The sequence below is a fragment of the Hemicordylus capensis genome, chromosome 2, assembly GCF_027244095.1.
Source record: "Hemicordylus capensis ecotype Gifberg chromosome 2, rHemCap1.1.pri, whole genome shotgun sequence".
Taxonomy (NCBI): Eukaryota; Metazoa; Chordata; class Lepidosauria; order Squamata; family Cordylidae; genus Hemicordylus; species Hemicordylus capensis.
In genome coordinates, this window is record NC_069658.1 from 403880270 (window position 1) to 403891785 (window position 11516).

Consider the following 11516-nt stretch of genomic DNA (forward strand, 5'->3'; position numbering starts at 1 on the left):
GAAGTTGAACAAGTAAAGGCCTGTGAAATTTTGCTGGAAAGCCTTTCCCCCACCCAGACATCACACACCACCACCACCACCACCAGAGCATTCAGCCCATTTCAAAATATTCTGGAAATAAAATCCTTTTGGATGTTATCCTTATTATAATGGTGTAAGGCCCAATCCAGCTCCAAACTATGGATGTGGACAAACCAGTTTGGAGGCCCTTTTATGGACCTCCGAACCAGTTTGAAAGTCTGGTGGTTTGGCCAGTTTGAAGGTGGGGGGCGGGATAGCTTTAAGGATTGGGGAGGGTGCTCTTAAACCACCACCCCCCACAGTAACAGCAGGAGAGAGGGCATGCCCTCAACTCCTGCCTGTAGGCTTCCAGTGGCATCTGGTGGGCCACTGTGTGAAACAGGATGCTGGACTAGATGGGCCTTGGGCCTGATCCAGCAGGGCTGTTCTGATGTTCTTATGCCTGTGGGCCAGTCCAAGCCTGTCTTACACACTTACACACACTCTACTGGCACTGTGTCTAAAAACAGTCCCACGAGGTGCCAGCGTACCTCTTTGCCGCCCCAGTGCATGTCTGTGCCACCCCCCACATTTCTCCCACCGGCGCTGTGTCTAAAAATGGTCCTGCAGGGCGGCAGCATACCTCCTTGCCTCCCTGGTGTACGTCGGAATGGAAGTACCTGTAAGTGCCTGGGAACAAACGTACATTGAATGCGCACTGCAACATGCACCAGGCACTTTGGGGTACTTCCATTCAGACATGCACTGGGGTGGCAAAGAGGTACGCTGCCACCTCGTGAGACTGTTTTTAGACACAGTGTATGTGTGTGTATGTAAGACAGGCTCAGACTGGCCCACAGGGCATAAGAACAGCCCTGCTGGATCAGGCCCAAGGCCCATCTAGTCCAGCATCCTGTTTCACACAGTGGCCCACCAGATGCCGCTGGAAGCCTACAGGCAGGAGTTGAGGGCATGCCTGCTCTCCTGCTGTTACTCCCCTGCAACTGGTACTCAGAGGCATCCTGCCTTTGAGGTTGGAGGTGGCCTATAGCCCAGCTAGTAGCCCTTGATAGACCTCTCCTCCATGAAGTTATCCAAAGCCCTCTTAAAGCCATCCAGGTTGTTGGCGGTCACCACATCTTGTGGCAGAGAATTCCACAAGTTGATTATGCGTTATATGAAAAAGTACTTCCGTTCGTTGGTCCTAGATCTCCTGGCAATCAATTTAATGGGATGACCCCTGGTTCTAGTGTTAGGTGAGAGGGAGAAGAATTTCTCTCTATCCACTTTCTCCACTCCATGCATGATTTTATAGACCTCTATCATATCTCCCCGCAGTTGTCTTTTTTCTAAACTAAATAGCCCCAGGTGTTGTAGCCTAGCCTCATAAGAAAGCTGCTCTAGGCCCTTGATCATCTTGGTTGCCCTCTTCTGCACCTTTTCCAGTTCTACAATGTCCTTTTTTAGATGTGGTGACCAGAACTGTACACAGTACTCCAGGTGTGGCCGCACCATAGTTTTGTATAAGGGCATTATAATATTAGCAGTTTTATTTTCAATCCCCTTCCTAATGATCCCTAGCATGGAATTGGCCTTTTTTACAGCTGCCGCACACTGAGTTGACACTTTCAACAAGCTGTCCACCACGACCCCAAGATCCCTTTCCTGGTCAGTCACCGACAGCTCAGATCCCATCAGCGTATACTTGAAGTTGGGTTTTTTTGTCCCAATGTGCATCACTTTACACTTGTCAACATTGAACTGCATTTGCCATTTTGTTGCTCACTCCCCCAGTTTGGAGAGATCCTTTTGGAGCTCCTCACAATCCGTTTTGGATTTCACTACCCGAAAGAGTTCGGTATCATCTGCAAACTTGGCCACCTCACTGCTTACCCCTGCTTCTAGATCATTTATGAATAAATTTAAAAAGCGTCAGTCCCAGTACAGATCTCTGGGGGACCCCACTTCTTACTTCTCTCCATTGTGAAAACTCTCCATTTTTATCCCTATCCTCTGTTTCCTGTCCTTCAACCAGTTAGCACTCCACACATGTACTTGTCCCCTTATCCCATGACTGCTAAGTTTCCTCAGGAGTCTTTGATGAGGAACTTTGTCAAAAGCTTTTTGGAAGTCCAAGTATACTATGTCAGCTGGATCACCTTGATCCACACACTTGTTGACACTCTCAAAGAACTCTAAAAGGTTTGCAAGGCAAGATTTACCTTTGCAAAAACCATGCTGGTTCTCTCTCAGCAGGACCTGTTCTTCTGTGTGCCTTACAATTTTATCCTTGAGGATGCTTTCCATCAATTTGCCTGGAATGGAAGTTAAGGTAACTGGCCTGTAATTTCCTGGATCCCCCCTGGATCCCTTTTTGAAAATCGGTGTTACATCTGCTACTTTCCAGTCCTCCAGTACAGAGCCTGATTGCAGGGATAAGTTATATATTTTAGCAAGGAGGTCGGCAATTTGACATTTGAGTTCTTTGAGGACTCTTGGATGGATGCCATCTGGCCCTAGTGATTTGCTAGTTTTCCATTTTACCAGACAGTTTAGAACATCGTCACTGCTATCTGACTCAGTTCTTTAGCCTCCAGGTATATGCTCAGTATCCTCTGTCGTGAAGATGGACACAAAGAACTCATTTGGCTTCTCTGCAACCTCCATATCCTCCTTAATAATCCCTTTCACTCCCTAATTGTCTAATGGTCCAACTGCCTCCCTGGCAGGTTTCCTGCTTCTGATGTATTTAAAGGAATTTTTGTTATCCCCCTTGATACTTTTAGCTAAATGTTCCTCAAACTCTCTTTTCACCTCCCTTATTGTCACCTTGCATTTCTTTTGCCAGAGTTTGTGTTTCTTTCTGTTCTCTTCATTTGGACAGGCCTTCTAATTTCGGAAAGAAGTCTTCTTCCCTTTTATGGCTTCCTTGACATTACCTGTTAGCCATGTTGGCATCCTCCTGGACTTAGTGATACCTTTCCTCCTTTTGGGTATACAATCTAACTGGGCATCTAGTATTGTGGTTTTGAGTAAACTCCATGCATTCTGGAGCAAAGTGACTCTCCTGATTTTCCCTTTCAGCTTTCTTTTCACCATACTCCTCATTTTGGAGAAGTTTCCTCTTTGAAATTCAAAAATGCCTGTGTTAGACTTCCTTGCTGATTCTCTCCCCACATGTATGCTGAATTTGATGGCACTATGGTCACTGTTCCCTAAAGGGTCAATGACACTGACATCACGCACCAGGTCCTGGGTGCCACTCAGGATTAAGTCCAAGGTCGCCTTCTCTGTGGTTGGTTCCAAGACCAACTGTTCTAGGGCTCAGTCATTCATATTCCCAGTATGCCCCACTGCACTCAGCAGCAGTGAATACTCCCACCCTTAAGTACCCATTCTGCTCAAAACCTGGCACCCTCCCCACATACATTGCGCCACCCTCTCCATGCCCCCAGTCCTTAAAGCTATCCTTCCCCCCACCCCCACTTCAAACCAGCAGTTGCTGGTTCCATGCACACCACTGCTCCAAATACACAATATACCAGATCATTCTAGTGCATTTTAAAGCAGGAAGTTTTCCACTAGGGGAAGAGCCTTTCAGCTACTTTAGACAGACAGACTTCCATGCTGGAGAGGGGGGATATGTAGCCTCTGGAGACAATGGACAGAATGAGACAATGAGGGGGAATGGGTAGCCTTGCAAGTATTTGGTATTTTTTCAGAGCTTCAGCAACACCTCTGCACTTGAATGGTAGCAGAATGGTTCTAACTTCTTCAGCCTCTCCAAAAAAATTTTAAAAAATGAGATGGGGAGAAAACCTCTTGGAGGGATTCTGCAAAAATATCCATGTGCCTACATCACAGCTGTACTGTACACAAGCAGTATAGTTGCTTACAGTGCCCATAAAACAGTATGACTGAATAAATCAGACACAGGAGAAGGCACAGGGGACCTCTATCATCATTATATGTGATCTTGGATACATTTGTGGATGTGTGAGTCATCTGTCAACACAGTGTAAGAGGGCAGGGCTCTCCTAAGTCGCTATAGCAGCAACTTCCTACTAGGCGTGGGCAGAGTTTTGCCCTGCTGATGTGAACTGGTGACATCATCAATCAGTGTCATCACTTGAGGGTGACCTAACAAGGCTCAGAGCACAGGAGGCCCTGACAGAACCTACAGTAGATTCATTTGAATAAGCCCCTGCAAAATGCATTCCTGGGGCAGAACTCCCAAATTTACTACAAATTCCACCTGAGATGGAATCAGGTGGGACCAGTTTTTAAAAAGAGAAGAAGATGGCACAAATAGGGGCAGGGGGGAATTGTGTCACTTGTCACCAATAAGACCCAAGGTACTATCACATAAGTGCCTGCGGAATCTGCACAACCACATTCCACAGTTTGACAGTAGGAAATATGCCATTTCCCCACAACGGATGTGCTAGTTGATGAAGAGACCAACAACTGTGTACATTGCACACTTTAAAAAATCTTCCTGTCATACTTGTGAAGATCAAAAATGAGACATGATGAATATTGCGATATTAATCTCTTATGTTGCTTTAATTGGGTGCACTCTAAAATGTGACACAATCCTCCAAAGTGAAAGCCAACCTACAACTATGAGGCTTCTGGCAAGCCTGGCAAGCACCAGAGGGAATTCTGTCCCCATCCCTCCCTTCATAGTTTCCTGAAGCGGTTACAACTCGGCCACATAAACCTTCTCTTTATGACAGCTGAGCTTACATTACTGATCACATTTCGGTTCCCCAAAGACCAAGCCCCCTTATTCTGCTAGGCCCTCTAGGGTAGTGTTTCCCCTAAATGGGGCACATGAAATTACTCAAGGGTGCAGCTGCCTGGCTTTCCTACAAAACCCTGAATTCTTGATGAGTAAGACTATAAGTCTCCACATGATGACTCCAACCTCCGAAATATGAAGTGCCATTCTTCACACTGTTCAGATGATGCAATTCATGGTGAACTTCCACACTGGTAACCATAAGAAACATGCAGTCCTGATACAGAAATACTCCATATTCTACAATGGAACTACACGGGGAAGAGCTGAGCATTATTATTTAAAGGGATGGTGTGGAGAAAATACCTTATAAAGATAGTACCTTTGCTGCATGGAGATTGCTGAAAACTCTGTTTGCCCTTAAGGCACTTTCACAGATGAATAGGAAATAGGCATTTGAGCTCCTCTTGTGTTATTTATGTTAATATGTTTCCATTATCATTGTGGAGAGAAAATAGAGGAGAGGCATTTGTAATGTGAATGAGCATCCTGGCATATGGCAGCATTATATTCACATTTGAAGCAAGTGCTGCTTTTTGTACTAGAGTACTGTACCCTCATTGTTTGAGGACAAGAGCAGAGTTTCTTTTCATCCACTCTTTCCACAATGTTCATAACTTTAGAGTTCAGTAAGCCTGTCAGGTTCTCCTTTAAAGATGTTCCCACATGGGATCCTGATGACGCTGGTCCTGTCTGCGGTTTCCATGCAAAATGTGAAAGGGAGATGCACTTTTCTAAAATATGCCGTGTCTGCTGCAGTCCCCTGACAAACATCACATCTACCCTTCCTACTGTACCACAGCAAACACAGGTGGACCCACCTGGGCTGCCAGGTAAAGGCTTCCAAACAAGCAGCCATTTGTCTTTATCAGCTTGAAGGCAACTGGAGCTTATAGAAGCAACAGGCGAATGTATGAATAAGCAAGTGTTGGGGTTCCAGGTAGTAGGGCAAGAAGGGGTTCATGGGGGATCCTTCTTAGCTGCCTATACAGAGTATCCATGCACAGCCATTGCCTAGGAGCAAGTCTAAAACCCTAGATAAAAAGCTGGACTTGCTGCTCCATCTGTTATAAGGGGGTGGAGCAGCACCCATCTGTTCCATCTCAGAAAGGCAGCCAATTACAGTTTGCGCAGTTCCAGTAAGGCCTCTTGACCCTCACCACCCCGCTCCAGGCTGTTTTAATTCTGAGTTAGTTGCACACTTGACACAGCTCTTCACCTCACCCATAATCTCCCAGGTCTTGGGACATGCCCGGAAGTGTGCCGATCAAGCCAAAGTCTGCATCAGCCTTAGGGTGCGATGTGCAGGGCCGGAATGCAGTCCAGAGAGCCTGTTCCTCTTTGCCCTCGCACTGTGTTATCCAGAAAAATGGACATTTGCATAACATCACAATTAGCACACACCATTTCCACACAATTGCAGGAACTGGGGTGGGGGTGGGCAGAGAGGAAGAAACTACAGTGGGTGTAGATCCACCCCTAAGCATTGAGGAGTGCCCCCCCTCATCTGACTGAATGGCCCGTCAAACCTAATAACCCATCTTTCTCCCCAACCACCAAACCTAGCAGCCCATTTATCGTCCTTGCCAACCCATGGCTCCCTCTCCAAAAGTGTCCCCCCCCAAAAAAAAATAACGTGAGGAGTTGGTCCTCAAGCTTTCCCTCTGTCTACACCCTTGGAAACTACTACGCTGCTGGAAGTCAACCAGCATGCCTTATTACACCCAGAGGTGTTCTTAACCCTGGACTTCCAGACTGAAGTCTAAGGCCTCCACAGCTCCTGGCACCCCAAATCCTCCGTAGTCTATCCCTGTGGTGTGGTCGCCCAGCCCAGCATGATGATGCTTAATTTGCAGGGTGGTGGGGTCTCCAAAGGCCTTTAGGTCCAGGCTCCAAAATTACCTAGGTGGACCTCTGATTACATCCTAGACACAGCTACAGGGCAGGTTCCTCAACTAGAGCCCAACCAGCCCTCTTTCATTCTATGGCACAAGGATTTCTGTCTCTAAATCCTTGTGCCACAGAAAGGAGGCTGGTTAGGCTCTCCCTCTCAGTAGCCCAGCTGGCCACAGACCATATAAAGGCAACTTGAGGGAGTTCTCTTTGAAAAGGGAAATGAGACAAGCTTGGACAAGGCCATATAAGGAGAAAAGAGTGACAGCATCAACCAGGCGTGAGGTGAGTCACCAAGAACAGCTAATCTCATCAAACAACCACCTTGTGCCCTGCCCAGAAGAATCATAGAAGTACAACACTACATTGATATGTGTAAATCTAAGGCAGACTCTTGTCAAAGATAGAAGAGGCACAAGCGTTGCAATGCTATGTGGACAGAAGTCTCATTGAACACAGTAGCACTTACTTCAGAGTAAACATGGCTAAGATCGGGCCTCGCGCTGCACAGAGATAACCTGCACAGAGAGAACTATGCATTTATAGGGTCGGGGTGGAGCCATAGACCAATGTCGCTCGTCTTTCCTTCTCAGAAGAACCGAGATAGGGCGACAGCGGTGGTGGTGCAGAAAGGACCGGGGTCTGTTCGCAACCTTGTAGCCGCTTCTGAGAAATGAGCTTTCTCTCCCAGCATTGCTTCTGTGTTCAGTACTATGTATAGCACCACGAGTTACTCTCGACCAGCCTGACCGCAGAGCTTCCCCCTATAAATGCTTCGTTAGTTTGCAGAAGCGCGCATCTAAAGCAGACTCGAGACAAAGCTGTGCTACCGCTACAGCCAGTCAGCGGTCAACCGAGCTTGCCCGGGCCGCAGAAAGAAGCGGTAGCTCCTTCTAGTGGCCGCAGCGGTACATTGCAAGGAACTCCGATGGCGGGTTTTCAGCACGTAAAGCACCGCCCTTGGCAACACACACACGCCCCTTAGTCGGCAAAAGCGGGCTTCTCATGCTGCTCGCTGCTCAAGTAAATCAGAGCGTAGAGGCCACACTCACTGTTCTCGCCCGATGGCGTTCCCACGGAATTAGACTGTGGGGTTTTATTTATCTATCTATCATGTTTTTATACTGCCTGCCTGCTATGTACATCTCTAGGCGGCACACAAATTTTAATATTAAATATCGCAGATTAAAATACATAAAGCACAATAAAAACCAATATAAAACAAATTATTAAATTATAATTAAAAGCTTGCGAGAACAGGAAGGTCTTCCTGAAAACAAAAAGAGAAGGAGATGCTCTTATTTCAGCAGGGAGCATATTCCAAAGCCCTGGGCCAGCCACAGAGATTTATTTATTTATTTATACATTTTATATCCCACTCTTCCTCCAAGGAGCCCAGAGCGGTGTACAGCGTACTTAGGTTTCTCCTCACAACAACCCTGTGAAGTAGGTTAGGCTGAGAGAGAAGTGACAGGCCCAGAGTCACCCAGCACGTCTCATGGCTGAATGGGGATTTGAACTCAGGTCTCCCCAGTCCTAGTCCAGCACTCTAACCACTACACCACACTGGCGCACCAGATGGTGGCAACCATAACTGGACCTCTCCAGAAGATCGTAACAGGCAGCAGGTTTTATGACAAAGGAGGGGCTCTCTTAAACAGCCTGCACCCAAGCCGACACAGGGTTTTCCCCTTTGTCTCTCCTACTGGGCAAGTTCTGTTTTTAGTACTGTCTGGCCTCAGCATCTTAACGCTGTTCATCCTGGATGGAGCAAGGGGCAACATCAGAGCTAGTTCATAAATCTTGGCCCTGTCCCTGCCAGGCTAAATGTATACTGTACTGTCTAATACAGATGCTGCACTCACATTAAGAGGCCAGTTGACATCTCACAGGTGAGTCAATGGAGGGGGGGGGGAATCCAGGTCTATATCTTCAGCTGTGGACAGGGGAGGATTATTTATCTGGTGCAGTTCCTCTTCCAGGGGTAGCCCTTTTGCTGAGGCAGTCGCCCCAGGCAGCAGATTACTGGAGCACCAGTGAGGTGGTTCTTCTGCTTTTAAAGGGGGGGGGAGGGGGAAAGGTGAGGCGGATGCACTCAAGCGGGGGCCATCTAGTATCCTCCTGCAGGTGCACAGAAGCTTTGAGCTGCCACTGCTCCCGTATATATCACAGCAGCATTAGCCCTGCTCTAACAGAGGTAGCTTGATATGTTGGAAGAGAGACCATCCGTTTCCGTATGCATAGTGGCTCCCGCTAGGCCACTGAATTGAAAGGGGATATGAAATTGACTGTATCGAATTGCAAACGGCCTCCCAGCAACTTGAGTCTCAGCAGTAAAAGAAACTGCACTCTTCAGTAAGAACGACATGAGCACTGTCAAAGTAGCAGCGGTTCGTTTAGGTTTGCACAAGCTGCAACTTGAAGTGCTGGGAAAAGCTATAAAAACAAGATACCCACTTGACATGAAAACTGAACTCCTCTACCACACCCCCTCCAAATTTCTGAGACGTGATCAGCCTCACAGCTCAATCCTAAGCAGCTCTAATGCACAGCTCAATCCTAAGCAGGCTTCTTTAGGAGCAAGTCTCATTGAGCTTCTTGGAACCTACCCAAGAGTAAACGTGCTTTGGACTGGGCCACAAATGAAGGGTGGAGGGGAGGGAGGCCAGGGCTGCGTGATTGATGGCTGTTCTACTGCTTTCATGTGTACGATGCTTTCCACGACCCACATTCATTTTTTTCATCCCACTGCACTCTCGAATCAAATAGGTTTTGCAGGTTGTTTAGGCACTACAAAAGCCTGTGAAACTTGTTTTATCTGAACCTGTGGGCAACAGCGGCTCCATGTTACAGTTTTAAAGTAGCTAACGCCTAGCGTAGCCTAGAAGTAACTTTGCCAGCAAGCCTTTTAGCCATCCTTCGGGGAGCTGCAGGGAGGCAGCAGCAACTGAACTTGTGAAGAAGTTCAACGTGGCACTCGACGGACCGTTTGCAGGATGCTGGATGGAACAAGAGCTTCATTCCTGGTACTGCACGCAAGGATGAGAGGGAGCACTGTTAAAAGGGCTGTGCTGCCACCTGCAGCACGAGGCAGGAAAACCAAACTGCTGCGGGATGGCTGAAGCACTCGGTTGGCATGCGGAGACTCCACTCGCCACCGCCTTTCAGATGATCACATCCAGGGATGACAGAGGAAAACGATACCTACTCGTGACATCAGACCAACGGGCAGCCAGCTGGCCCATGACTAGCATGGAGCTCGGACAGCAGCTTAACTTCACAGCTGCCTGCCGGGCAACCATGCTGAGCAAGAGAAACATTTCACTGGCACGATGCCCCCTGCTGAGCACAAGTGTGTAAGCAGCTATAGCAACATGCGCCACCCCATGTGCCAATCCTGTGTTGGCTGCAGAGTGCCACACGCCGTGGTTCCAAAGAACTGCTTCCCTGCCATCCTTGCAACAGTCACGGCAAGAAAACAAGCCACCGCCCAACTTCTTTTGCTGGATACATGCTTCCTGATGCTGAAGGAACAGGTGCGTGTGAGTTTGGGGTGTGCGTGGACCTACCGTGAAGGAACAGGGGGGCCAGGGATCCAGCTGGCAGGGGCCAAACCGTGGGCGAGAGGTGTGGCATCCATCAGCTCATTGTCAGCTGATGGAGAAGTCAGATTAAAGCGGAAAGAGGCAGGGAGGCATCTCGAGCGGGATGTCCACGATGATTCCAATTCTCGGGCAGGGACCCAGTGCTTCCGGGCTCCACTTCCAGTTCTTTCATCACAGCAAACCGGCAGTGCACAGAGGCTGAACGCATGAGTGAGCAACTCCTTCCAATTTGGACAGCGATTAGGACTCAAGGGGGATTCCTATGGCTCCTTGCTTCATTAAACCTCCTACTCTACTTATTTCCCGCTCAGGAGAAGAGCTCCTCTCCACAGAGGGCCCGGCCGGCTTCTCTGAGCAGAGTGCCTCTGAAAGCGCCCCTTGCTCCTGGTGGAGCCAGCTTCCGCCAATCGCAGAGCAAGCGGGGCTCAGCTCTCCGTGTGCACGCGGCTCTGACTGGCGGTTGGCGGGAATCCAATTAGGTTAGCCCTGCAGGGTGACTGAGGAGACCCAAAGACCCAGATCTGTCAGTTCCTCCATTCAAGACTCGCTGAGCAGGAGGGGAGGCAGGCAGCCGGCTCGCTCGAGTGGGTAATCGCAACCGACAGAACCACCGGCAGCCGCCTCAGCCGTAACCTTTCCCAACGCCGAGGGGAGGGACGCCCTGACCACCCTCCCACTGTGCTCCCTGCTCTCCCCCCGTTGGGACACCCAGGCTCTCTCCACTTGACCCTGCCCGTAGCACTGCAGACCTTGCCTGCAGAGTGCTGACCGGCTGCATTAATTCCCAAGGAGCTGAAGTGGGAGAGAGCGCGACGGTGTGGCTCTTCTGCAGGCGCAGCTTCCCTCTGTGCTCATATTTGTCGAGAGAGGGAAGAGGGAAGAGGGAGAGCTGGCGGCGTAGTAGCCCCCTGCCCCGCGTTCCGGGTTCACAAGCATTAAACAGGCTTGCTCAGCCCTCTCTCTTTGGAGGCCAATTCCCCATATCTAATAGTAAGCCCGATACAGTTACAGATGCCAATGTGGCTGAAACATCTCCCATATATATAAAAAAAGAAGTGTGTGGGGGACCCTGAGAGGATGCTATCAAAGGAGGATGGAGTGGGGGGGGGGACGGACACGACATCCTAGCCCCTGGCTGAGCAGGTTGAAGAAACAGGTCAGCACAAAGACATCTACCACCCATGGGATCCTTCCACTGGATTCAAAACACAATT